General features: G+C 45.9%; 1 protein-coding gene and 1 long non-coding RNA gene across 4 annotated transcripts in view; one reads left to right on the top strand and one right to left on the bottom strand.

The window, feature by feature from the left end:
• LHFPL6 (LHFPL tetraspan subfamily member 6) overlaps positions 1-23,371 on the top strand; it is a 362,729-nt gene that overhangs the window by 140,950 nt on the left and 198,408 nt on the right. The gene's annotated exons all lie outside the window — the stretch shown is intronic.
• LOC115092149 lies at positions 10,271-12,392 on the bottom strand. 2 transcript variants are annotated; one of them, XR_003856917.1, is made up of 3 exons: positions 12,047-12,392; positions 10,959-11,365; positions 10,271-10,665 (listed from the first exon to the last, which is right to left on the bottom strand). It is a non-coding gene; the product is annotated as an uncharacterized LOC115092149 (long non-coding RNA). The 2 variants fall into 2 exon arrangements; XR_003856918.1 differs by having other exon boundaries at positions 10,272-10,665; positions 11,085-11,365.

Raw genomic sequence — 23,371 nt, 5'->3', positions numbered from 1 at the left:
CTAGTCTCGCGCCCCCACCCTGCCCGCCTGAGTTATCCAAAGGCGGATATAATGTTAAATTAAAATCCCCCACCACTATAATGTGGCCGTCCCCTTCATCCTTTAACAGAGTGTCCATTTTGTCCAAAAACTCTTTCTGATCAGTATTGGGAACATATACATTTAAGATAGTAAACATTTCCTTTTGGTACTCAAAGCGCACTAGAACATATCTGCCATCCACGTCTATTTTTTGTGCCTTGATAATATAATCATACCCTTGGGCAAAGAAAACACTAACCCCTGCATATTTGTGCTGCGGAGTTGCATGTGCAGAGAATCTATATGCAAACATGGGCCAAGTGACTAAATGGTCATACCGTCGTCGTAGGTGCGTTTCCTGTAAACAAATAATGCCTGCGGGGTTATGATTAAGATCCTGTTTCAAAAGATGCCTTTTCCTCAGGGTATTCAGCCCCTTTACATTAAGGGAAAATAGTGTAAGAGCCATCATAAGTCAATTGCTATCCCGAAAGGACTATCCCCCTTAGCTCCCCACCTTTCCTCAAACCCCTCCGAACCCTGATTATCCTTTGAGCTACGTATACCTCCTAGATCGTGATATTCCCCAATTTTACCCCCTGGGACCAATCTCCACCCTGGTATTGGAGTCACATTTTTTGTCCCCGTTCCCTCCCCCCTCCCCTCCCCTACCCCGCTGCTCCCCCGCCAGAGATCTCCGGCATGCCTGCAAAAGCAGGCTAGGTCGATGGACATCACCAAACCTGGCAGGCAACATGCCCTGCCCCACAATCCTGCCTATCCAGTGCTAAACATGTCCCCATCCAATTCTACAGTAAACCCCCTTGTACCAACCCACCACCATGAATTAAACAACATGAAACATGCGAAATCTCATCATCCCTGGAATGTAAATCAGCAGAATAACGAAATAACTCAGTTCAACCAAGGACTCAGTCCCGAAGTCCACAATGTGTTCCTTCTGAGCAGTGGCCCATCCAATCATCCGGTGCCAGTCGCCTCGTTGGTGTCCCCTGACTCTTGATGGCGCCGCAGTCGCTTGCCACCCTTTGTGACCCTCTGCCATCGCGGTGGGTCTCTCCTGTAAGAGTGCCCTTTCTCGGTGTTGATGGGAACCGCCATCCCCGCTGCTTTCAAAATGGCCGCTGCTTCCTCTAAAGTCGTGGCTCTGGATGTACTGCCTTTGATGGTAATGGCTATCCCCACCGGGAATAACCAGCGGTATCTAAGCTGTTCCTTCCGCAGTAAAGCCGTTACTGGTTGAAAAGCTTGCCTCCGTTTGAGAGTACCTGGGGCCAAATCCGCAAAGACTGCTATTTGCTGCCCTTCCCACAGCCATGACTGCTGCTGCCGGGAACACTGCCAGATGAGTTCTTTCACCGGAAAGCGCGTAAAGCAGACGATGATGTCCCGGGGGAGGTTACCTGGCCGGGTGCCCAACACTCTATGTGCCCGTTCGATATTAATTTCGGTAGGGATCTCCGCCGTGTATTTTTCCCCACCCTGACTGAGCAAAAATTTACTCACAGTCCGTACCACCGATACGCAGTCTTTATAGGCCTCGGTCTCCGGTATACCACGGAATCTTAGGTTACAACGCCGGCTTCGGTTTTCCAAATCTTCGACTTTCAATGTCAAGGCCTCCTCCGATTTAGTCAGCTCCTCACAGTGGTTTTGAAGTGTCTCTATTTTCTCGGCCTGCACGTCGAGGCGGAGATCACAATCATCCACCCGGCGGCCAATCTCCCCCATTTCTTCCCGGAGCTCCGACATTTTTTCCATAAGTTCCTTTTTATTAGTTTTCATATCACGGCGTAGATCACTAAACCACTGCCGAAACTCAGTTCGGGTAGGCAGGCTCTCTTCCAGTAGAGGTGGGTCCGCTGCTGCCGAGCCCGGGTCCTCCCCAAGAGTATCCGCCATCTTAGGCTCCTCGCTGTCTCCCAGGCCCTCCAACGTTTCTCTCGTTTTCTGATATGAATATTTCTTCAAATCAGTCACTCTCCGTCTCGTTGACATTTAGGTAGAGTCTTGGCAGTCTCCTCCTCTACAAATCACCTCGCCCGGGGCAGGATGGATGGCGATTTAGGTTGTTAACGGATCATGGAGCTCGGGAGCTTGGTCTCATGCTGCCATACTGGTTCGTGACGTCATCCGACCCCCGATATCTCTTCTTTTTAACTCCTGGGCCTTTTATCTGAAGAAACCAATTATTTCAGAGCGGCCCCATGCCTAGTTTCAACCCTGGACATGACTTTTTAAACGCAGTACTTGAGAGTCTGCCGCCATTGCAAGAAAGGCCTGGGAAGAGGAGAGGAGCAATGCCTTTGATCTGCCATGGTTGCACTTGCACACAAATGGGTTGTAAATATAAGCCCGTCCAGTATTTATAAATGAAACTTGTCCTGACTGGCATTTCGGGATTTTTCTTTTTTTTTTTGCGTGACTGACTACTTTCTCTCCATCCTATGGGCTTCAAGCTCAATCAAAACCTGATCCATCTGGGGCTGTGCCACGATGAGCCTTCGTTCGCAGCCACCTGGTGATTTCCCTCATTTTATTCCCACTATCTGAGAGCGTGGATGGCACAATTCTTGAGCCAGCCAAAGGCATCAGCAACGACTGGGGCTCCCTTCCTATCAGGGGCTGCATAACACTGCTTTCCAGAAAAAAACTGGAGATGAGAAGTGAACCTGAATTTCCCAGATGACAAAGCACAGTGCCGTTGCTGGGCCCCTAGAGACATTTTTAATACTATTTTGAGTTTATTGTTCAAATATATTTGTTTAAGGTGTAAAACTGTAGTGTGGTATTCTAGCAGTCATATTGTTGCTTGAGAAAACTGTACCTTGTGGTATCTTTTACTGGAACAGCATAATTTTTTTTTATAAAGATGTACATGAGCATTCAAGATTAAAGAGTTTCATTGGTGTCATCTGAACAAGCAACCCATGTCATCTCAACTTCTTTGTATAATTGTCATATTGATCTTATCAAATGTATCACAAGTTGCAATCAGTTTTTTTTTTATGCATATAGTTTACTACAAAATACTTCCGTGACAGGAACTTGTAAACAATATTTCATTTGAGGAAACTTCTGTTTAGTTCTTTGATAGAAAATGCTAAAAGTCTACAGCAACATTTTAAGTCTCACTTCTGACCTTCAGGACGCACATTGTAATATTTTGCTGTTAAACAGTGCGGAACAGCCTGTTAGCTTGTATAAGAGAGAATGTGATCTATGACAGTGGAGGATCCATGTAAACATAGATCGCTGTCTTTCTGCCAGGTGTCAGTAATATTCATTCATCCATGAAGCAGGCCTAGTGATGTTGCTGAATAGCCATAATGTTCAGGAAACATTTGTATAAGGGCACAGATATTATTATGATTGGTGCATTGTTACGGTATTTTTAGCTGTAACATTTAACTTTTTGTTGTTGTTCACGTGGATGGTTCCCCCCCCCCCAGTTTAACCAGTTAATCCTGGTTTCTCTTGCTAGTTGAGATTCAGACTGAACTCCTCAGAGCTGCTTAAACATTAGTAGCCACAGTCAGCCTTCCCTGCTCCCGAGAGTATCGCAGTAGTTAATGTTCTATAGGTTGTACAGTACATACATTAGATGGAGGGACACAATGTTACTTGAAACTTGTAAGCTAGCTGTGGGATACAGGAAATCAGGAATGCAATTCGGATAGGGGCGGATTTTAAAAGGGTTACGCGCGTACCCGCTCCTGCGCGCACCGAGCCTATTTTGCATAGGCCCAGCGATGCGCGCATGTCTCGGGGCTTGAGAAAAGGGGCAGGGAGTGGGCGGGGCGGTCCAGGGGTGGAGTGGGGCGGGACCGAGGCCTCCGGCGAGTGGCCATGCAGGGGATCGCACACCGGCACTTGGCCGGCATGCACAACCTACGCCTGCCTGCAGGCAGGCGCAACTTTAAAAACAAAGGTCAGGGGGGTTTTAGGTAGGGCTGGGGGGCAGGTTAGGTAGGGGAAGGTAGGGGAAGTTGGGGGGGGCGGAAGGAAAGTTCCCTCCGAGGCCGCTCCGATTTCGGAGCGGCCTCGGAGGGAACAGGGAAAGCCATCGGGGCTCCCCTAGGGCTCGGCGCACGCAAGGTGCACACGTGTGCACCCCCTTGTGCGTGCCGACCCCGGATTTTATAACATGCGTGCGGCTGTACGAGCATATTATAAAATCGGGCATAAATTTGTGCGCGCCAGGTTGCGCGCACAAATCTACACCTGCACGTAGCTACTAAAATCTGGTCCATAGTCTTTCCAGCATAAACCCGTTAGATAAAATGAAGTAGTACACACAGTGATCAAGCTGAAAGGCAAGTTGCTCGGAGTGCATTTTGCACAAATGAGCTCCATAGCTACCAGACTCTGAGCTTTCCACATGTGAGTGAGAGTGACCTAGAGCAGCGGTTCTCAACCGGTGTGTCGCGACACACCAGTGTGTCGCCAAACACCGGCAGGGGTGTCGCGTGGCTCCCGATCCCTCCCGCTGCTCGTTCTTCCCTGCTGCCGTTGCCGCCGGGCTATCAGCACGTTCAAGCCCAGCGGGAACGGCAGCGGTGCAAAAAAAAAAAAAAAAGCTGTGGCATCCGCGGCTGGCCTTTTCTTCTTCCCGCGCCTGCATTTCCCCCCCCCCGGACCCGGAACAGGAAGTGGTGCGCGGGAAGAAGAAAGGCCGTGCCGCGTGATAAACTAGCAGCGGCCGCTGCAGCATCGGCCCAGTGGCGTAGCCACGGGTGGGCCTGGGTGGGCAGGTGCCCACCGAACTGGCACCGGAACTGCGACAGCGAACAAGAGAACCCACGCCTCGCGCGCCATCACCGCACACATGGGGAAGCGCTGCTGCGGCCGTATGGCCAACCGGTCTTCCTGTTGAGGAGGGGGGGAGCGGAAGCGCCGCGCGCAGCTTCCGCTTCCTCCCCCCAATGGAGGAAGATCAGCTGCCTCTCCTGCTGCCACCCGTTCTCCTGCTATCTTCGGGCGTCGGGCCGTATGGCCCGCCGATCTTCCTGCTTGGGGGGGGGGGAGGGAGGAAGCCTACCGGTGCGCGCAGAGCCCCGGGACTCGCGTAAGTCCCGGGGTTTTCGGAGGGGGGCGTGTCGGGGGGCGGGACCGAGCGCAGCGGTGTTTTCGGGGCGTGTCGGCAGCGTTTTGGGGGCGGGTACGCAGGCGTGGCTACGGCCCGGGGCGGTCCGGGGGCGTGGCCGCGCCCTCCGTACCCGCCCCCAGGTCGCGTCCCGGCGCGCAAGAGGCCCGCTGGCACGCGGGGATGTACTTCTCCCTCCGGGAGGCGTAAATCCCCCGACAAAGGTAAGGGGGGGGGCTTAGACAGGGCCGGGCGGGTGGGTTAGGTAGGGGAAGGGAGGGGAAGGTGAGGGGAGGGCAAAAGGAAGTTCCCTCCGAGGCCGCTCCGATTTCGGAGCGGCCTCGGAGGGAACGGGGGTAGGCTGCGCGGCTCGGCGCGCGCCGGCTATACAAAATCAATAGCCTTGCGCGCGCCGATCCAGGTTTTTAGCAGATACGCGTGTATCTACTAAAATCCAGCTTACTTTTGCTTGCGCCTGATGCGCCAGCAAAAGTAGGCCAATTCGCGCTATTTGAAAATCTACCCCTTAGTTTTTGGGTACTTGCCAGGTTCTTATGGCCTGGATTGGCCACTGTTGGAAACAGGATGCTGGGCTTGATGGACCCTTGATCTGACCCAGTATGGCATTTTCTTATGTTCTTATGTTCTTAAGTGTAGTTACCAGATGGGGAACTCAAGGCCTCTATAAATGGGAACAATTGTGGGATAGACAGAAACGTTTACCCTTTTCAGATTTACAGCGCCTCTACTGTTGGAAAGGGTGCGGACAAATTGGGACTTTCCTGCACATGTGGTGGGATTGTCCGAAGGTGTCAGAGTTGTGGGAGGTTGTCCGAGACTTTATTCACCAGGCGGCAGGATTAACTATACCTGCAGATCCAAAGTATGTTTATTACTAGCTCTAAACCTGTGTTAAGATGGATACAACAGGTCTTCTCTGCTGCCACATGCCAAATTGCTCTCTGGTGGCGCAAGGCTGACGCGCCATCCTTGACCCACTTTCTGTCCTGGTTGGAAACAGTATTTTATATGGGGAGGTTAACAGCTATCAGATGTGACTGCTTTCATAGTTTTGAAAAAGTGTGGCAGCCTTACCTAACCTGGAAAGAGAGGGGCCAGTCAAACACCGTGGGCTAGAGATACGTAGCATGCCTTGCCACGCTGCTCACTAACTCCTCTGATCGTGGTTCCTTGGGACGTTATCTTTGAGGAAGCGGGGTCTCTGCACGTTGAGAAAGGGTTATCATTTGTTGTTGCGTTCTGGTAACACACAGCTCTTAATCACAACACCCCCAGTATTCTTCTGTCCACCTTTAGTGGCGGGGTTTGCAGTTTAACGGGGGGGGGGGGGGGGGGGGGGAGGGCGGGGAAGAAATAGGGGGAAGAAAATATTTGAATCTGGGTTGTAGACTAAATGGAAAAATTGACCCAGCATCCCTTTTTGATCATACGCTACTTTATTGCATTCAGTTTTAGCAATCCACCTCCTCATTGTTGTAATGCACCGTACGTTCTTTTACACTTTGTTCTCACTTTTACTTATCGGTTATCCATGATGTACGACAGGTTTACATGCAGGACATGTATTATGTTAATACTATTTGCTGATTATATCATGTTGTCTTATCAATAAAGGACAAACGGAAGGGCATCCTGGATGGAAGTGGCCTGGGAGCGGGACACGTGAGAAAGTGAATAGGGAGCATCTTTCATGGGAATGGGAGGTTAGAGCAGAAGGGGTGAAAGTGAGGGAAGGCTCACGTGGAGACAGGGGCAAGAGGAAGTATGGGAGGGGTCAGAGGAGTGGGGGCAGGGGAGCCGAGGGATCAGCACATGGAAGGGAACAGGGTGTTGTTAAGTGGAGGAGGAGAACGCTTGGGATAGGAGGGTTTGCAAATGAGGGAGGGAAAGGGGTGAGGTCACTCAGTCCTCTTGATGGCTCATTTCTTAATTTGATCTGTTAAAGAAAGGTTCAGACTTTAAAATGTGTAAGGCCCAATGCACATCGCCATTTTATACAGTTAGGACAATAATGAAAGCCATTTCCGGGGGTAAAGCGCTCTTTTATCCACAGAAATGGGCTGTTTGATTATTGTCCATTCTCTACACCAGTAAAAGTAGGAGCATACAAAAAGGCATGCTTTCCCTGTGTAATTTTGCAAATATTTCTGGTTTGGGGTTAGGACAGAGTAGGGAACTATATGCAGAGTTTTCCCTTAAAGTGCCCAAACAAAAAGCAAGCAGGGGTATTGTTTTTCTTTCTAATTTCATCTTTATTGAATCAGTAGATGCAGAATAACACACGTTAGTATCAAAAGCAGCCATAGCAACATATTGGCTAATTAAACAACCATTATGACCCATCTTTTCAACAGTTCCCCCTGTCCCAGACACCCCCCTAAACACATACAGCCATTCAAAGCCACAAACACACACAGTCACATCTCTTCTTCCACCTCCTCGGAATAAAACATTCATAGCAGAAGCACAGCAAGAGCTGCTTCCCCTTACATTCAGAGGTTAAACTTTAACTCACTCCAGGGTCCCAGCAAGCCCTGCAGAGGCCTTGCCTGCTCCTGCACTTGTGCCTCTCTCCTGACAACCTCCCACCCACCCCCATCAACTGAGTTTCCACTTGGATCTGGGGAAAGTCTGTATCACCTGCTCCATGAGGGTTTTCTGGGGACAGTGTGACCCCCAAACATGGGGTTTCTCAGTACCCAGAAAAATAAAGACTGTTCATCCAAAAAATACAAGAATCACGGAGCAACTCACTTACCTAGGATACAGAGCGCTAAACCAGAGCTTGTTATGAAGGTAGAACAGTGAACATAAAGGATTTTAAATAAACTGCAGAACAACATGCAGGGGACGAAGAAAAGGAATTTCACAGTAACGCCAACTGGTTTTTAAACCAGAGGATGTGGTTAGTGCAGTTAGTGTAGCTGGGTTCAAAAAAGGTTTGGATAAGTTATTGGGGGAGAAGTCCATTAACTGCTATTAAAATAGCCACTGCTATTAATTGCATCAGTAGCATGGGATCTTCTTGGTATTTGGGTAATTGCCAGGTTCTTGTGGCCTGGTTTGGCCTCTGTTGGAAACAGGATGCTGGGCTTGATGGACCCTTGGTCTGACCCAGCATGGCAATTTCTTCTGTTCTGCAGAGCTGAATGCTGCATCTGTCTCAGTCGGCTGTGAGAGTATTAAGATCAGCTCAGACTGTACTCCTGGCTGCGGCTGCTTAACATTGGGCTACAGAGCTGAGACTGTCTCTGGTACCACTTGCTCTGTCAGCTTTAAAAACTCTGTCTGTCCTTGTCAGCTCACAGCTCTGTCTCTCTCAGGGACACTCAGCAGCAGTATCCGTCCTCAGCTTGTATTGACTCTGGGACACCCCCCCCCCCCCCCCACGTCAGCTCCAGGTGCTGGTGTCTATAGGGGGCTGGGGTGCATGGTTATACTGCTGCTGCTGTCCAGCTCAAGATCAGAAAAAAAAGATTTTAAAAAAGGGAATTTTACATGGTAGACAAATAATATTACACCCAAATTGTGGAAAGGTGAGCAAACACATTCAATGAAAGGAGAGAGCAGGGGTGTGGCAAAAGAAACTTGCAAATGGGCCAAAAACCTAGCAACGTAGATCAATACAATAAAAAGAAGGCAAGGCTGCATTGAAAATATATACATAGCAAATTTTATTTAACAATCAGTCAAATCAAACAAATAATATTAAGCATTAAACTGTAGGGAAGGTTGAAGGTGAGGGTCGATTCCGTTCAATATGGACGTATGGAGAAATCTATGAGTTGTGGATCTGTCCATACGTTTAAACCCCCACCTTCCTTAATCTCCCCCCCCAAGACTTACTTTAAACCCCCACCGTCCTTAATCTCCCCCCCCAAGACTTACCAAAACTCCCTGGTGGTTCAGCGGGGAGTCAGGAAGCCATCCCTGCGCTCCTTCGCGATTTCCATACGGCGCCGATAGCCTGTGTCACAGGGGCTGCCGTGCCATTGGTCAGCCCCTGTCACATGGTCACGGCACCATCTTGTGCTTCTACCACGTGACAGGTAGGTCATGTGGCAGGAGGTCGCTCCGGGATCCCCGTTGGACCGAACCGGAATGTTTGGCCAGCTTGGGGGGGCCTCCTGACCCCCCCAAGCTGGCCAAAAGTTCCAGTTGGGTCCAATGGGGATCCCGGAGAGGAGGCGCAGAGGAGCACGAGACACCGACGTCACGTGCTCCTCCGCCTCCGCTCCGGGAACCCCGCTGGACCCAACCGGAACTTTTGGCCAGCTTGGGGGGGCCTCCTGACCCCCCCAAGCTGGCCAAAAGTTCCGGTTGGGTCCAACGGGGGTCCCGGAGCGGAGGCACGGAGAGCACGTGACGCCGACGTCACGTGCTCTCCGTGAACCGGAACTTTTGGCCAGCTTGGGGGGCCCCCCCCCCAAGCTGGCCAAAGGTTCCGGTTGGGTCCAGCGGGGGGTCCGGGAGCGGAGGCGCGGAGGAGCACGTGACGTCGGCGTGACGTCGGTGTCACGTGCTCCTCCGCGCCTCCGCTCCCGGACCCCCATTGGACCCAACCGGAACTTTTGGCCAGCTTGGGGGGTCAGGAGGCCCCCCCAAGCTGGCCAAATGTTCTGGTTCGGTCCAACGGGGGTCCCGGAGCGACCTCCTGCCAGATGACCTACCTGTCACGTGGAAGAAGCACAAGATGGTGCCGTGACCATGTGAGAGGGGCTGACCAATGGCATGGCAGCCCCTGTGACACAGGCTATCGGCGCCGTGAGGAAATCGCAAAGGAGCGCAGGGATGGCTTCCTGACTCCCGGTGGAGCACCAGGGAGTTTTGGTAAGTCTTGGGGGGGTCAGGAGGGTGGGTTGGTTTTTTTTTTTAATTTGAAATTTGAATTGAATTTGAATTTGAATTTATTCAACATAGCTATGTTGAATAAGTTGGAAGTCGGGTAAGTCTTGGGGGGGTCAGGAGGGTGGGTTTTTTTTTTTTTTTGAATTTGAAATTTGAATTTGAATTTTTTTTTTTTTTTAATTTGAATTTGAATTTGAAATGTTTTATTGCTTAATATTGCAACATTACTTATTCAACATAGCTATGTTGAATAAGTTGGAAGTCGCGATGCGTTGCGCATCAAACCTTTTTTTTTCTCTTTTAAAAATAAAAGATCTTTCAGATCAGTTCTAGTTTGAGCTGAATCCAGCGCTGCAATGTTCCACCTCTTTCTTTTGCTTTTAGTTCAGTTCCAGTTGAGTTGAATCCAGCGCTGCAATGCTCCACCTCTTTCTTTTGCTTTCAGATCAGTTCCAGTTTGAGTTGAATCCAGCGCTGCAATGCTCCACCTCTTTCTTTTGCTTTCAGATCAGTTCCAGTTTGAGTTGAATCCAGCGCTGCAATGTTCCACCTCTTTCTTTTGCTTTCAGATCAGTTCCAGTTTCAGTTGAATCCAGCGCTGCAATGCTCCACCTCTTTCTTTTGCTTTCAGATCACTTACAGTTTCAGTTGAATCCAGCGCTGCAATGCTAAATTGTTAAATAGTTACATATTTAATTTAAATATTGTTAAATAGTTACATCAATATTTTAATTGTATGTTATACATAATTGGATGGTCCACAGTCTGTACAGCCTGTTTTCCGTCAAAACTGTTATATGGAATTTATTTTATTTAATACCTATTTTATTTAATACCTATTACTAATGTCAATGTAAAGCTTGTTGCTAAGTTATTGTTAAATGTAAACCGCGGTGATGTATTTCTTTACGTACTGCGGTATATAAAAACCCTTAAATAAATAAATAAATAAATGCTCCACCTCTTTCTTTTGCTTTCAGATCAGTTCCAGTTCCAGTTTCAGTTGAATTCAGCGCTGCAATGCTCCACCTCTTTTGCTTTCAGATCAGTTCCAGTTTCAGTTGAATCCAGCGCTGCAATGCTCCACCTCTTTCTTTTGCTTTCAGATCAGTTCCAGTTTCAGTTGAATGCAGCGCTGTAGCTCTGGTTTTTTTTTTTCTTTTCTCTCTGGGGTGGTGGTAGCTCTTTTTTGTTTCGTGCGCTAGCTGGTCACAGTGCCTTTTGAAGAGGTTGCCGTTCGGAGTTCAGGTGAGGACGGAGAGGCTTTGACGGGCCCAGATAGCATGACAGCAGGAATTGTCTGGCTTGGCATCTGCCTTCTCCTAGAGTACTGTCTGCATCGTCTGTATCCGGATCCGTTTCCGTTTCCTGTGCGGATAAAAAAAAGAGAGCCAAGGTGGAATTTGGTTACTCAGCAGTTGGAATTAAAACAAGGTCTGCTGTCATTTGGGGGGCTTTTTTAAAATTTATTTATTTATTTATTTATTTATTTATTTATTTAAAGGATTTATATACCGGAGGTTCCTGTATAATATACAAATCACCCCGGTTTACAAGGAACAGTAACTATCGCTTCATTTAGCGGTTTACATTGAACAGGTTAATCGAAGTAACAAATTAGTGTATAATACTAAACAGCTCATAAACATGCGAGTTAATAAATAATATGGTAATATGTATGTCAACATGAATATATGTATATAAGATTAAATAAAGGATCCAAAAACATGATTATATGATTAAGAACAATTCCATATTTATCTCCTGAAGAAACATTAGGAAATGTTTCTTCAGGAAAACGGTGGTGGATGCATGGAAGAGTATACAAGGGGAGATGTAGGCAAAAACAGTAACAACATTCAAGAAAGCCTTGGGATAAGTGAGAAATTGAAGGGAAACCAGAGCTGACTCTTGGGGAGGGAAGGGGGAGACATGGCCCAGAACAGATTGACTGGAGAGGGACCTGAGGCTGAAGGGTAGAGGGGTTGCTCCCCCTGAAGCTGAAGAGCAGGGAGGGGTGAATGTGTGAGGGGGGAGTTTCACACTAACCTCTCTCCTGGCCCTCTGCCACGCTAGTGCTGAGACTTTCAATCCAGTCCTCGGGACACACCCAGCCAGTCTGGGTTTTCAGGATATCCCCCTGACGTTCCCTCAGCGGGATCTCCTGCTCTGCCTTCTAAATCTCCTTCTTGGAGACCTTCTCCTCCTCCTCCTCCTTGCACTTCTGCTCCTGCTTCAATGTCTTCTGTAGGCCATGAAGACTTTGTGTTCTTGTTTTGAGCTAGGAGCAGGACTCCCCCTCCTCTTTCTTCCATTGCTTGTAGTTTAGCTCCAGAAGATTCAGGACCTTTGCTCTCTTGCTATCTAGAGCCCGAATCAGCAGAAATGATCCCTGCTTGCTGCCAGCCTTTACATTTATAGACACCCTGGCAGCTTTGCCTTTTATCTGTCACCTCCTGTCATCATAACGTCACAAGAGGGGGGCGGAGACAATGTGAGGCTGATGGGGAGGGGAGGGGTGACATAATAAAAGGCAAAGCAGCCAGAGTATCTATAAATGTAAAGGATGGCAGCAAGCAGTGAGCATTTCTCAAACTTACTGGGGAGTGGAGGAAGTGAGCGAACCAGGAGAAATGGTGGAGTGAACTGGGGATGAGAGTAGTGAACCAGAGCAAGTGAAGGGTTTGTGGGGGGGAGGGAGGGAGGGAGGGAGGGAGGTAATGTATCAGGGTGAGTGAGAGGTTTGGGAGGAGTGGATAAACCAGAATAACTAAGGGGGAAGGGGGATGAGCCAGGGTGAGGGGATCAGGTGGGAGGAGGAAGTGAAAGAGGAAGAGTTTGGGGGTGAAAGGGGCTTTGGAAGGGGGATAAGAAAAAGAGAGGATGGGGGTGAGATTCTGCACTTCCTACACTTCACAGTATTTCCCCGTCCTTGGATTGGTTTTACTACTGGTGGAATGAATGATCTATGAAATGCCTGTCTCTCGCCCCTGATCCTCTCTGTACTGCATTTTTCTCTCTTTTCCTGTTTGAGCTCAGCCTCTCCCTGACCTGTAACTCCAGGTCTGCACAGCCCAGGCTCTTTGCTTACAACACAATGCAGTGATGGTGTCAGCGAGAGGAAAGCAGAAATCTGATCTTGTTAGCAGGACCTGAACTTTCTGATTAATGGTGGCACAGTCAGACATTAAAGTGAGTGGAATCTTAGTTAACTGATGGTTCTGGATGCTGTTGCTAATCAGTCTACAGTACTTCTAGATGTACACAGCTCTCCAGCCCATCTCAGTCCTGTAATTTGTTGTCAGATTAAAGAAAGCAATCTCTGGTATACTGAAGACTCGCTGGCCTGGAGGATTGTTTTACTTCCAAAATATTTTATAATATCCTATAAATAAAGCTTCCAGAACTTCTCCACATCCCTGATCAGCGTTCCAGTTACGTCTGCCGTAAGAAAGTTTGTTTTACTGTAGCAGTAGGAATAGCCTCCACCCTCAGGAATTCACTCCTGTCTGCAGAAAAAAAAAACCTGAGTAGGAAAGTTGTTTTATTCTGGTGAGAGTTAAAATGCATCCAGGGTCCCCACTCCCCTACAATTCTATTGCCGTGGCAAGGACCACAAAATTCAGCTCTTACCATAGAATTGGCCAGTCCTGGGCAAACAGCAGCGGGAGACTAAGGACCTTCTGAAAGCAAAAACATTGGTGACAGTGAAATAGCGCATTTACCCTCCCCTGCCCAGCCCAGAGGAGAAACATTGATGTAGGTGGATGCTGCATTAACCCTCTCTTACCCACCCATCCACCTGCCCCCAAGAGACATATTGGTGGCAATGGAGCACAATCTCCCCGCTCCCCTCACTCACTGGCTTCTATCGGACAAACAGGAGGAGGAGGACTGAGGCCTTGCAGATCCTTCAGTGCATCCTCCCTCCTCCCCCGCTGAGACCTGAATAGTGCAGTTTGAACCCCCTTGGTTCAGAGCAGGATGCTTAGGTGCAGTAAGGGAGGAGGGAGGATGTATCATGAACACTGCAGAGTCACTGTCCTCTTCCTCTTCCTGGTTTGCCGATAGTGCCCTCTGAGTGAGGGGGTCCATGGGCATGGGGATGGCTGGTAGAGTGTAAACCTGAGATTGCAGGGTGGAGGGAAGAGAACAAACTTAATGGGGAGTGGAGGAAGTGAGCGAACCAGGAGAAATGGTGGAGTGAACTGGGGATTAGAGTAGTGAACCAGAGTAAGTGAAGGGTTTGTGGGGTGGAGGGAGGGAGGGAGGAAGGTAATGTATCAGGGTGAGTGAGAGGTTTGGGAGGAGTGGATAAACCAGAATAACTAAGGGGTTCATGGGAAGGGGGGAAGGGGGATGAGCCAGGGTGAGGGGATCAGGTGGGAGGAGGAAGTGAAAGAGGAAGAGTTTGGGGGTGAAAGGGGATTTGGAAGGGGGATAAGAAAAAGAGAGGATGGGGGTGAGATTCTGCACTTCCTACACTTCACAGTATTTCCCCGTCCTTGCATTGGTTTTACTGCTGGTGGAATGAATGATCCATGAAATGCCTGTCTCTCGCCCCTGATCCTCTCTGTACTGCATTTTTCTCTCTTTTCCTGTTTGAGCTCAGCCTCTCCCTGACCTGTAACTCCAGGTCTGCACAGCCCAGGCTCTTTGCTTACAACACAATGCAGTGATGGTGTCAGCGAGAGGAAAGCAGAAATCTGATCTTGTTAGCAGGACCTGAACTTTCTGATTAATGGTGGCACAGTCAGACATTAAAGTGAGTGGAATCTTAGTTAACTGATGGTTCTGGATGCTGTTGCTAATCAGTCTACAGTACTTCTAGATGTACACAGCTCTCCAGCCCATCTCAGTCCTGTAATTTGTTGTCAGATTAAAGAAAGCAATCTCTGGAATACTGAAGACTCGCTGGCCTGGAGGATTGTTTTACTTCCAAAATATTTTATAATATCCTATAAATAAAGCTTCCAGAACTTCTCCACATCCCTGATCAGCGTTCCAGTTACTTCTGCCGTAAGAAAGTTTGTTTTACTGTAGCAGTAGGAATAGCCTCCACCCTCAGGAATTCACTCCTGTCTGCAGAAAAAAAAAACCTGAGTAGGAAAGTTGTTTTATTCTGGTGAGAGTTAAAATGCATCCAGGGTCCCCACTCCCCTACAATTCTATTGCCTTGGCAAGGACCACAAAATTCAGCTCTTACCATAGAATTGGCCAGTCCTGGGCAAACAGCAGCGGGAGACTAAGGACCTTCTGAAAGCAAAAACATTGGTGACAGTGAAATAGCGCATTTACCCTCCCCTGCCCAGCCCAGAGGAGAAACATTGATGTAGGTGGATGCTGCATTAACCCTCTCTTACCCACCCATCCACCTGCCCCCAAGAGACATATTGGTGGCAATGGAGCACAATCTCCCCGCTCCCCTCCCCTCCCCTGCAGTGCATCCCCTCAGTGCATCCTCCCTCCTCCCCCGCTGAGACCTGAATAGTGCAGTTTGAACCCCTTGGTTCAGAGCAGGATGCTTAGGTGCAGTAAGGGAGGAGGGAGGATGTATCATGAACACTGCAGAGTCACTGTCCTCTTCCTCTTCCTGGTTTGCCGATAGTGCTCTCTGAGTGAGGGGGTCCATGGGCATGGGGATGGCTGGTAGAGTGTAAACCTGAGATTGCAGGGTGGAGGGAAGAGAACAAACTTACTGGGGAGTGGAGGAAGTGAGCGAACCAGGAGAAGTGTTAGTGGAGGCTGGCAACTGCGGCTGGGCCTTTTCTTCTTCCCGCACCTGCCCCACCCTGGCCCGGAACAGGAAGTGATGTGCAGTCGGGTGCGCGGGAAGAAGAAAGAGCCATGCTGCACCAAAACGTAGCAGTGGCGGCCCCGAGCAGTAGTGTGGGCCCGAAGCAAAATCAGAAGCAGTCAGAAATTGGCACAGGAGAAGAAGAATTAGCCTCCCGTGGCTGATGGGATTCTTCTTTCTTGGCCTGCGGGGGCTAGAGGAGACTGCTGCAGCTACCATTTGTGCCTGGGGTTGCAGGCAGGAAATGAGAGAGAGAAAGACAGCCAGCCAGTCTGTCTGTGAGTGAATGTATGTGTGAGAGTGTGCATGTGTAACTGTGATGAGAGCTTGTGTGTAAGTGAGAGCATTTGATTGAGATCATCTATGTAAAGTGTGTGAGAGAGAGCATGTGTGTGATTGAGAGAAACTGGTCAGAGAGGTGATGTGTGTATATAGGAGAAACAATAGGAGTGACTGGTCAGGGAGATGACTGGAGTCTGTGTGTGTGAGAGAGAAAGAAAGTGACTGTGGGAATGAGAAGCCTGTGCATGTGGAGAGAGCTAGCATAGGAGTGAGAAACATGGGTGTGTGTGAGACACAGCATGGGAGTGAGAAGACTGTATATGTAAGATAGAACATGGGAGTGGGAAGCCTGTGTGTGTGTGCGCATGAGAGAGAGACTGTTCAGGAAGGTGACTGGTGTATATGTAAGAGAAAGACTGGTCGGGAGATGATTGGTGTGTGAAAGACAGAAACTGATCATGGGGGTGTAACTGGTATGTGTGTGTGTGAGAGACAGAGAGACTGGTTGTGGGCACTAAGGAAGAGGGCCATGAGTACAGAGCTTCAGCCACTACTGCTTCTGTTGTGTGCTACTGGCCTGCATGGAAGAGGAGTAGGAGAGCTGCTGGAGGGGGTTAGTAAAGGTGACTTTTTAAGTTTATTTTTCTTGATTGACTGGCATTTTAATTACTGAATATTATGTGATGTGTCTGCTGTTTTGAAATATTTTATTGGTGTTTGGAGAATTTTAAATAATTTTTATGAGTTTTAAATTGTTGGATATTATTCTGTTCATAGTTGTTGTGAAACATTTATTCTGCTTATTAGTATAATTATACAATTATTTCTGTGTTGGGATCTATAGCTGCTTGGCTAGTTCTGTTTTCCTAATAGGAGGTGTATTGGTGTTTAGGGCCTGATTTAATATTTGTAGTGTTGCCTTTTCATAGATAAGGTTGTTACTGTCTGAGTGCATTCCATAATACAGGTGAAACTGTGTGCGGATTAGTTTATGTGCATTACTGCAGATCCTGGGAGTATGTTAGGTCGGTTCTGTGTATGTGACCGAGATGAGGTATTTTACTGTATCAGTCTTATTTGTTGTATTTTCTCAAGAGAACATGCATTAGTGATAAACTGCTGTCTTTTCATAAGTAGGGCTATTGAGCCTGGTAGTTGGAGTTTGTGTGGCTGTTACTAAGATGACACTAGAACCAGAATATAGTTTTTGTAAGGTGAGTTTTACAGTGAATGTCATAATTCTGCTTTACATCCATAATTGTGGGTCAGGGGGATTCCTGTGGATGCAAACTGTACTTTTACATTTAGCCCTATGATGGTCATGTGTTCAGTGTGTCACGCATGTGAGAACCATCTGTCAGGTGTGTCCCGACAGAAAAAAGGTTGAGAACTACTGACCTAGAGGTTAGAGCAAAAGGCTGAGAACCAGGTAAATTAGAGTTCAAACCCTCTATCCCACATGGATACATCTTGTGACCTTAGGCAAGCCACTTTACCTTCTGTTACCTTGGGTGCTCACGTAGAGGCCAATGTAGCAAAGGTGCGAACAGTTGTGCACAATTTTTTTTGTATGCAAACCTTACTGCTGATGCAGCAAGGAATTTTGCACACAGCACTGTGTGCTTAACTTTGTGCCCTCGCATGGAAATTCCATTCTAATGATGAAGGGACCGATGCAATACACATTTCAAATTCCAAGTAAGACATCCGGTCTTGCACTCAGTGCATCGCTTGATGCAGTGGGTAATGTTTTTCAGTTAAGTGCTTTTACAAACTCTGCAAGTTTCCCAAAAGTTTAGAATGGTGCACATTGCATCCTTGAGGGGCTTTATCTTTCCAGAATGCTGTAAGACTTGTATCTTCTTTATTTCCTCTTTCTCTTTCCCATAGGCCGCACATTTCGGAGTTGTGTTGAATGTATCTCTTCCTGGTATGTGATGAAAGGTTTATTGGCATGCAGTGTAAAAACGAATTAGTGTTCAGGGAAAGATGAAATGGTAGCAAGTTTAATTTGTCATCTTTTGATGTTTAATTTTAAAATCAACCTACCTTTGATGCCTTGATCTTGCCAAGATCCTTAGATTTCTATTTCAAGTTTTCATAATTGCAGGGAGAATGTTGCAGTGGTGGATTTAAAAATCTCCTCCCCTCTTCTTGAGCCACTGGTCCCCGGTGGTCTGTCTTGTTCTTATTTTTCCCCGCAGTCTTCAATCTGTGGCTCTATTTGAAGTGTTAATTACAAAGAGAAGCCTGTATTTAGGGGAAAATGTTTATTATTTAACTGCTGGCTCTTAATTCCTTAGCTAGGCCTAGCATTTGTCTTTTGGTTACACGCAAAGATGCCTTTGAACTGGTTTACATTGACCTTGCTAAGGCACTTAGGCAGCTTTTGGAGGCATAATCAGATTGGCCGATTCCACGAAGTAAATGGAGTATAACCACTAGATAAAGTAAGCTTTTCTCTCTTTTGAATGGGAAACTCTCAAAGTTGTCTTCCTTTGTTTCAGGTAAAAGTAAGCTTGTTCTGTGGAAACTGATTGATCTGCAAGCATTAGTATTTCTTTAATAGTTAATATTAATAACTCAAAGGTGACACTTTTTCACCTAACTAGTTCTAATCGTGGGCTTTGTAAATATTTGCCACAAAGAGCCTCTTTTCTTTCTCTGTATAATTAGATTTGGAAAATGTTTAAAGATATCATTGGTGAAAGAAGAAAAACGTTCCAAGTTGCAAATGTATTTGATACTTGGAAAGTTAAATAACCATACGGTCCCAAATACTAACATACGTGTCAGAGTGCATCTTCAGCCTTCTGAGGTTCCCAGGTTTAAATTTCAGCATTTTTGACTCATTCTTTCATTGTTCTGAGATAATCTGTGTATCGGTTCTAATTGGGGAATAATAATGTTCAATCTCTTTGTAAAGAGCTTTGAGTAGAAGTTTTATATAATAATCACACAAGTAATATGGTAGCTTAAACCTAGAAAAAACTTTTCTGAAATAGAACTGTTTAAATTAGTGTCAACTTATAATACCTTACTCTCTTGATGGCCATGCTTGATAATCCAAACTCCCTAGTGATCAAGGTCAGAAAAGGTAATCGTCTGTGGGAAAACTACTTGGCTATCTTTCTGCAGCATGTGGCATCTTCCCTACTCCAGAGCTGAATACATCACCCAGACTACACTACGCAAATGTCCACCAGACCTTACACCCAGGAGAGTCACATAAAGAAGTGGTTGCCTATATTAATATTACAAAGCTTAAAGGCCATCTTGTGATTTTTCTTAGTTATGCATTCCTGTGCCTCTTTCTTGACTTTCTAATACATGCAGGATTGCTACTACAGTGCTTCCTGGCTTTGAAAGAGATTTACTATAGGATATGTTTTGTATAAATTTGTATTAAATGAAACAAAAAGAAAATCTTTTTTTCAATGAATTTCAAGTGGTACTAACTATGAATATACAGTGTTTTTCATCAGAGGAGCAACATTTTCAGATCTGATTAGCTCATTCACAGCAGCACCACTATGTCTAGTTAATTTTCTTTTTTAAGGAGGGGATTTATTGGGGAATCATTCCATCCACGTTTGGATTCAGGAATGCAATATCATAAGTTGTATGGCGTTGAAAAACCCATATCTTCTCTGGGATTGAATTAAGCTCTGGACCAAAATGGTATGGTAGTTGACATTTTCCTGCTGGTCAAAATGTTTTCAGTATTCCCATTCCAGTAATATGGTACCTACAATTGTACATATCAGGACTAAAAATAATACTATTCTTGTTTTATGCATAAGATTTCAACACAAATTTTCCGTCACCAGAGTTCTTACTGAAATGATGGTCAGCTAAAGCTGCTCTGACATTTGCTATTGGATAAAACACTGAAGATCCCAAACGGAATATTGCTGTAATCACTTTCTTTTGGTATGTTCCACTCCTACTCATTTAAGCCTTGAGTTTGCAAAATTCAAAGGTGTACAAAAATGACTCCGAGGAATAAACCATTATGGGACAGTCAGTTCAAATATCTTGTATATGGCACGAGGCAAAAATGCCACAACACACATATCTCTAGATATTGTGCCATATACGCAGCTCAGGAATATTGTAGATTGGGGGCATTGATTTTGCAGAAAGAAGATATTTGAGCTTAGTCTGCTTCCACCTGCTTGTATTTTGGCCTAATGGAAGCTCCTGAATATCACAATGCAACGCTGAACAATCCTATATGTGCAGTGGCATATATGCGCCTATAGGATTATGCAGAGATCTGCGATAGTATTTTATAAACCATACGTCTCAGATATGTGTGTATTATAAAATACAGGTATCTCTACCCTGCAACATATGCACGTATGTATGCTTTTGCACGAATACATGCAACGAATTGAAAGTATTTCCATGCATTGAGCACTTGTACTTTCCTACCAATTTAAAAAATGTACATATGTGAATTTTATGTGCAAAAATAAAGTAGGTAACATAGGGATGGAATACTGTGCTTGACTTGTGATCCATATCCCCCCTAGTAAACACTCAACACATTTATCTGGAATTTGAATAGGCTGCAGTTTATTACACAGAAACTAACCCGAGCCCTTCCAATTAGAACATATTAAACAGCCCCAACTGACCCCTCCTCCCTTTCCTCCCTCCCTTTCTCCACCACCTTGCCCCCAGTGGTGAAGGGAAAAAACCCCTCCCCTTTCCCCGTCTACTCCGCCTCTAACCAGTGAGAGTAAGCTCAAACTGGGAACTTTAGCCCTGTAGTTCTCCGGTCCTCCCGTGTAGCAGCCCCTCCCCCAACTATACGAGGATCACCCCCAGCCCCCACCACCATCTCCCCGCCACATTCCAAAGACCCCTTGGACTCGAGTTTACCGCTTCAACTGCGACAATTAACAGCAAATACAGCAAAGCCCCCCGACCCCAACATCAGAAAAAACAAAAGGGTGAGCGAGAGGGACAACAAGTCAGGCCCCCTGCCCTCTCCGGATCTAAGCTTCTGTCCTATCAAGATCACCGATTTTAAAAGATGCTATGGGCAGCCGTGGGTGTTCCCTATTGGTGCTTCCTTCCCGCCTAACCTCACGAACGCCCCTCCCCCTATCCCTGCTAGGCCCAGCCTTGAACGCAGATTCCCCCCCCCCTCCATGTTACAGTCCCAGCGCAAGACAGGCTTGCGCTGCTCCTCTTGTATGTATGGGTAAAGCTTGATTTATATGTGAAAGTCGGTATATTTTAAATTTGCTGCATAATTCAAATTACCAATTTACCAGTTACTCCACCAGTTTGCACAGTCCTTCTCCAGGTCATCGAGACCCTCTTGTTTTTTCAGCCTGAACTCTCCTTAGTTCACCCAGACCACCTAGCCAATAATACAATAGCCAAAAATTGCACAAGATAATTAGCAGCAGTAAAATTACAAGAACAAGTTGCCAAATATACGTACATGTCTTTTAAAATAGCCTGAGAATGCCCCTAGATCACTTTTTTTACACACACATATGTGCATGCAAAATGTAAAGTATGTGTGTACTTTTGATGTTTTAAAAATACAAATTGCATGAGTACAGGATATTTCTCCTAGGGTAAGTTCTCATTTGTCCATCTAAGTAGTGGTAAAGATGCTACTTAACCGGATAAGTCAGAATTTAGCCAGATAAGTGTGCGCAAATGATATATCCGCGTATTTGTACTTTGAATTTTAAAGGGATGTGTGAATACATTGTACACGTGTTACCTTACACACATAAGACAGTGCTTATGTGTGTAAGGAGATTTGATAACATGCATGTGGCAGTGAATGTACCAGTTTTACCAATTTGTCTACTAGTTCGCCCAGTCCATCTGCAGTCATCAAGACCTTCCTGGCTCTTCATCCTTAAGTCGTCCCCCCCCAATTGTATCCAGACCCCCAGTCATTTTTTCACTTTCGAGATCTTTACAATCACTTACACCTGATTTTGAGCAGGAGTAAATATACGCAAATAAAATGTTAATTTGGCAGGTTTTAAAATAGCAATGTACGCACATAGGTGTTGGCACCTTCCTAGAATGCCTCTGCCCCTTTTTCGTGAACACATTTTTACTCGCAGTCCCTGATTTACGCATGTATGTTACCATTTTTAAAATAGCATATTTGCATGTGTGTCGTTTTGCATACGTATGTGCTCTTTTATGCACACGCATCTTTTGGAACTCTACGTCTATGCACGTAACTCTTTGAAAATTCATCCCAGTGAATCTTAATTATTAATGTTTTTTAATTGCATAATGCATATGTATGGATACATATGCAATAGATGAAAATACATCCAATTTCTATATTCAGATATGCTTAGAAAAATTCAGCCAACATAAATTTTTGTTAGTGACAAAACTTAAATAAACGAATCTTGTGATGTTTTCATTGTCTAAAATTGCCAACTTCGAATGTAACAGTTAAAATATTCTGTCCTAAGAAATATAAACCTATTGAGATGTATGGGACAGATTCTTATAGATTTGCCTTGTTAAATACAGGAATATATATTTTTAAATATCTGTACAGCTTTATTAAGTATGCTTCAACTGAATTCATTTTTCCCTATAAAAGCAATGGTATTTTAGGTTTTTGGGTACATCAGAATTTTCTGCAGTGTGTCAAGGCAAAACAATGGCATGTCATGTCGCTTTTGATACGTTAATTGATAGGCAGACAGAATCTTGGTTGTTCTTCTTGCTTTCAAATCTACATCTTTGGAAGCAGCTGAACACCAACTCAATATTCACCTTTTGAGCAAGTATACATTTTTTTTTTTTTGTTGTGATCAAGGCAACTGGGCGATCAAAGCAAATAAAAGGCATTTTCTATAATGAGAGCATTTCAACAAGTGAACATTACCAATGCTAGCAAGTTTGAAGATCATTTGGAATTAACCACTTGTTTATTTGGAGAAACAGCAAAGAAGAAGCATTAAAAAGATAAGTGCATGTAAACATTTTGCAATTGAATTTTAAGTGCATATAAAACCATGTATATAAGTGCTTGAAGACAAAACAGTATAATCAGAAAAATAAATGAGGCAGAGGGCGGGCTGGTAATTGATAATATAACAAGTGGAAGCCTTATGAGGGCATAACAAACCCTCACAATCTGCCTAATTCACTTTTCTCCCATTCTGTGTCTATGGGAAAATACTTTGATGAATCAGGCCCAATATTACATAAGTATAGTATATTGTGGATAATGACTCATAAAGCAGTTCTCCTTGGTTTCGAATATTTTATAGACCTTCTACTGG

The sequence above is a fragment of the Rhinatrema bivittatum genome, chromosome 5, assembly GCF_901001135.1.
Source record: "Rhinatrema bivittatum chromosome 5, aRhiBiv1.1, whole genome shotgun sequence".
Taxonomy (NCBI): domain Eukaryota; kingdom Metazoa; phylum Chordata; class Amphibia; order Gymnophiona; family Rhinatrematidae; genus Rhinatrema; species Rhinatrema bivittatum.
Note: the sequence above shows the minus strand (reverse complement) of the source record. Positions and strands in the feature narration are given on the sequence as shown.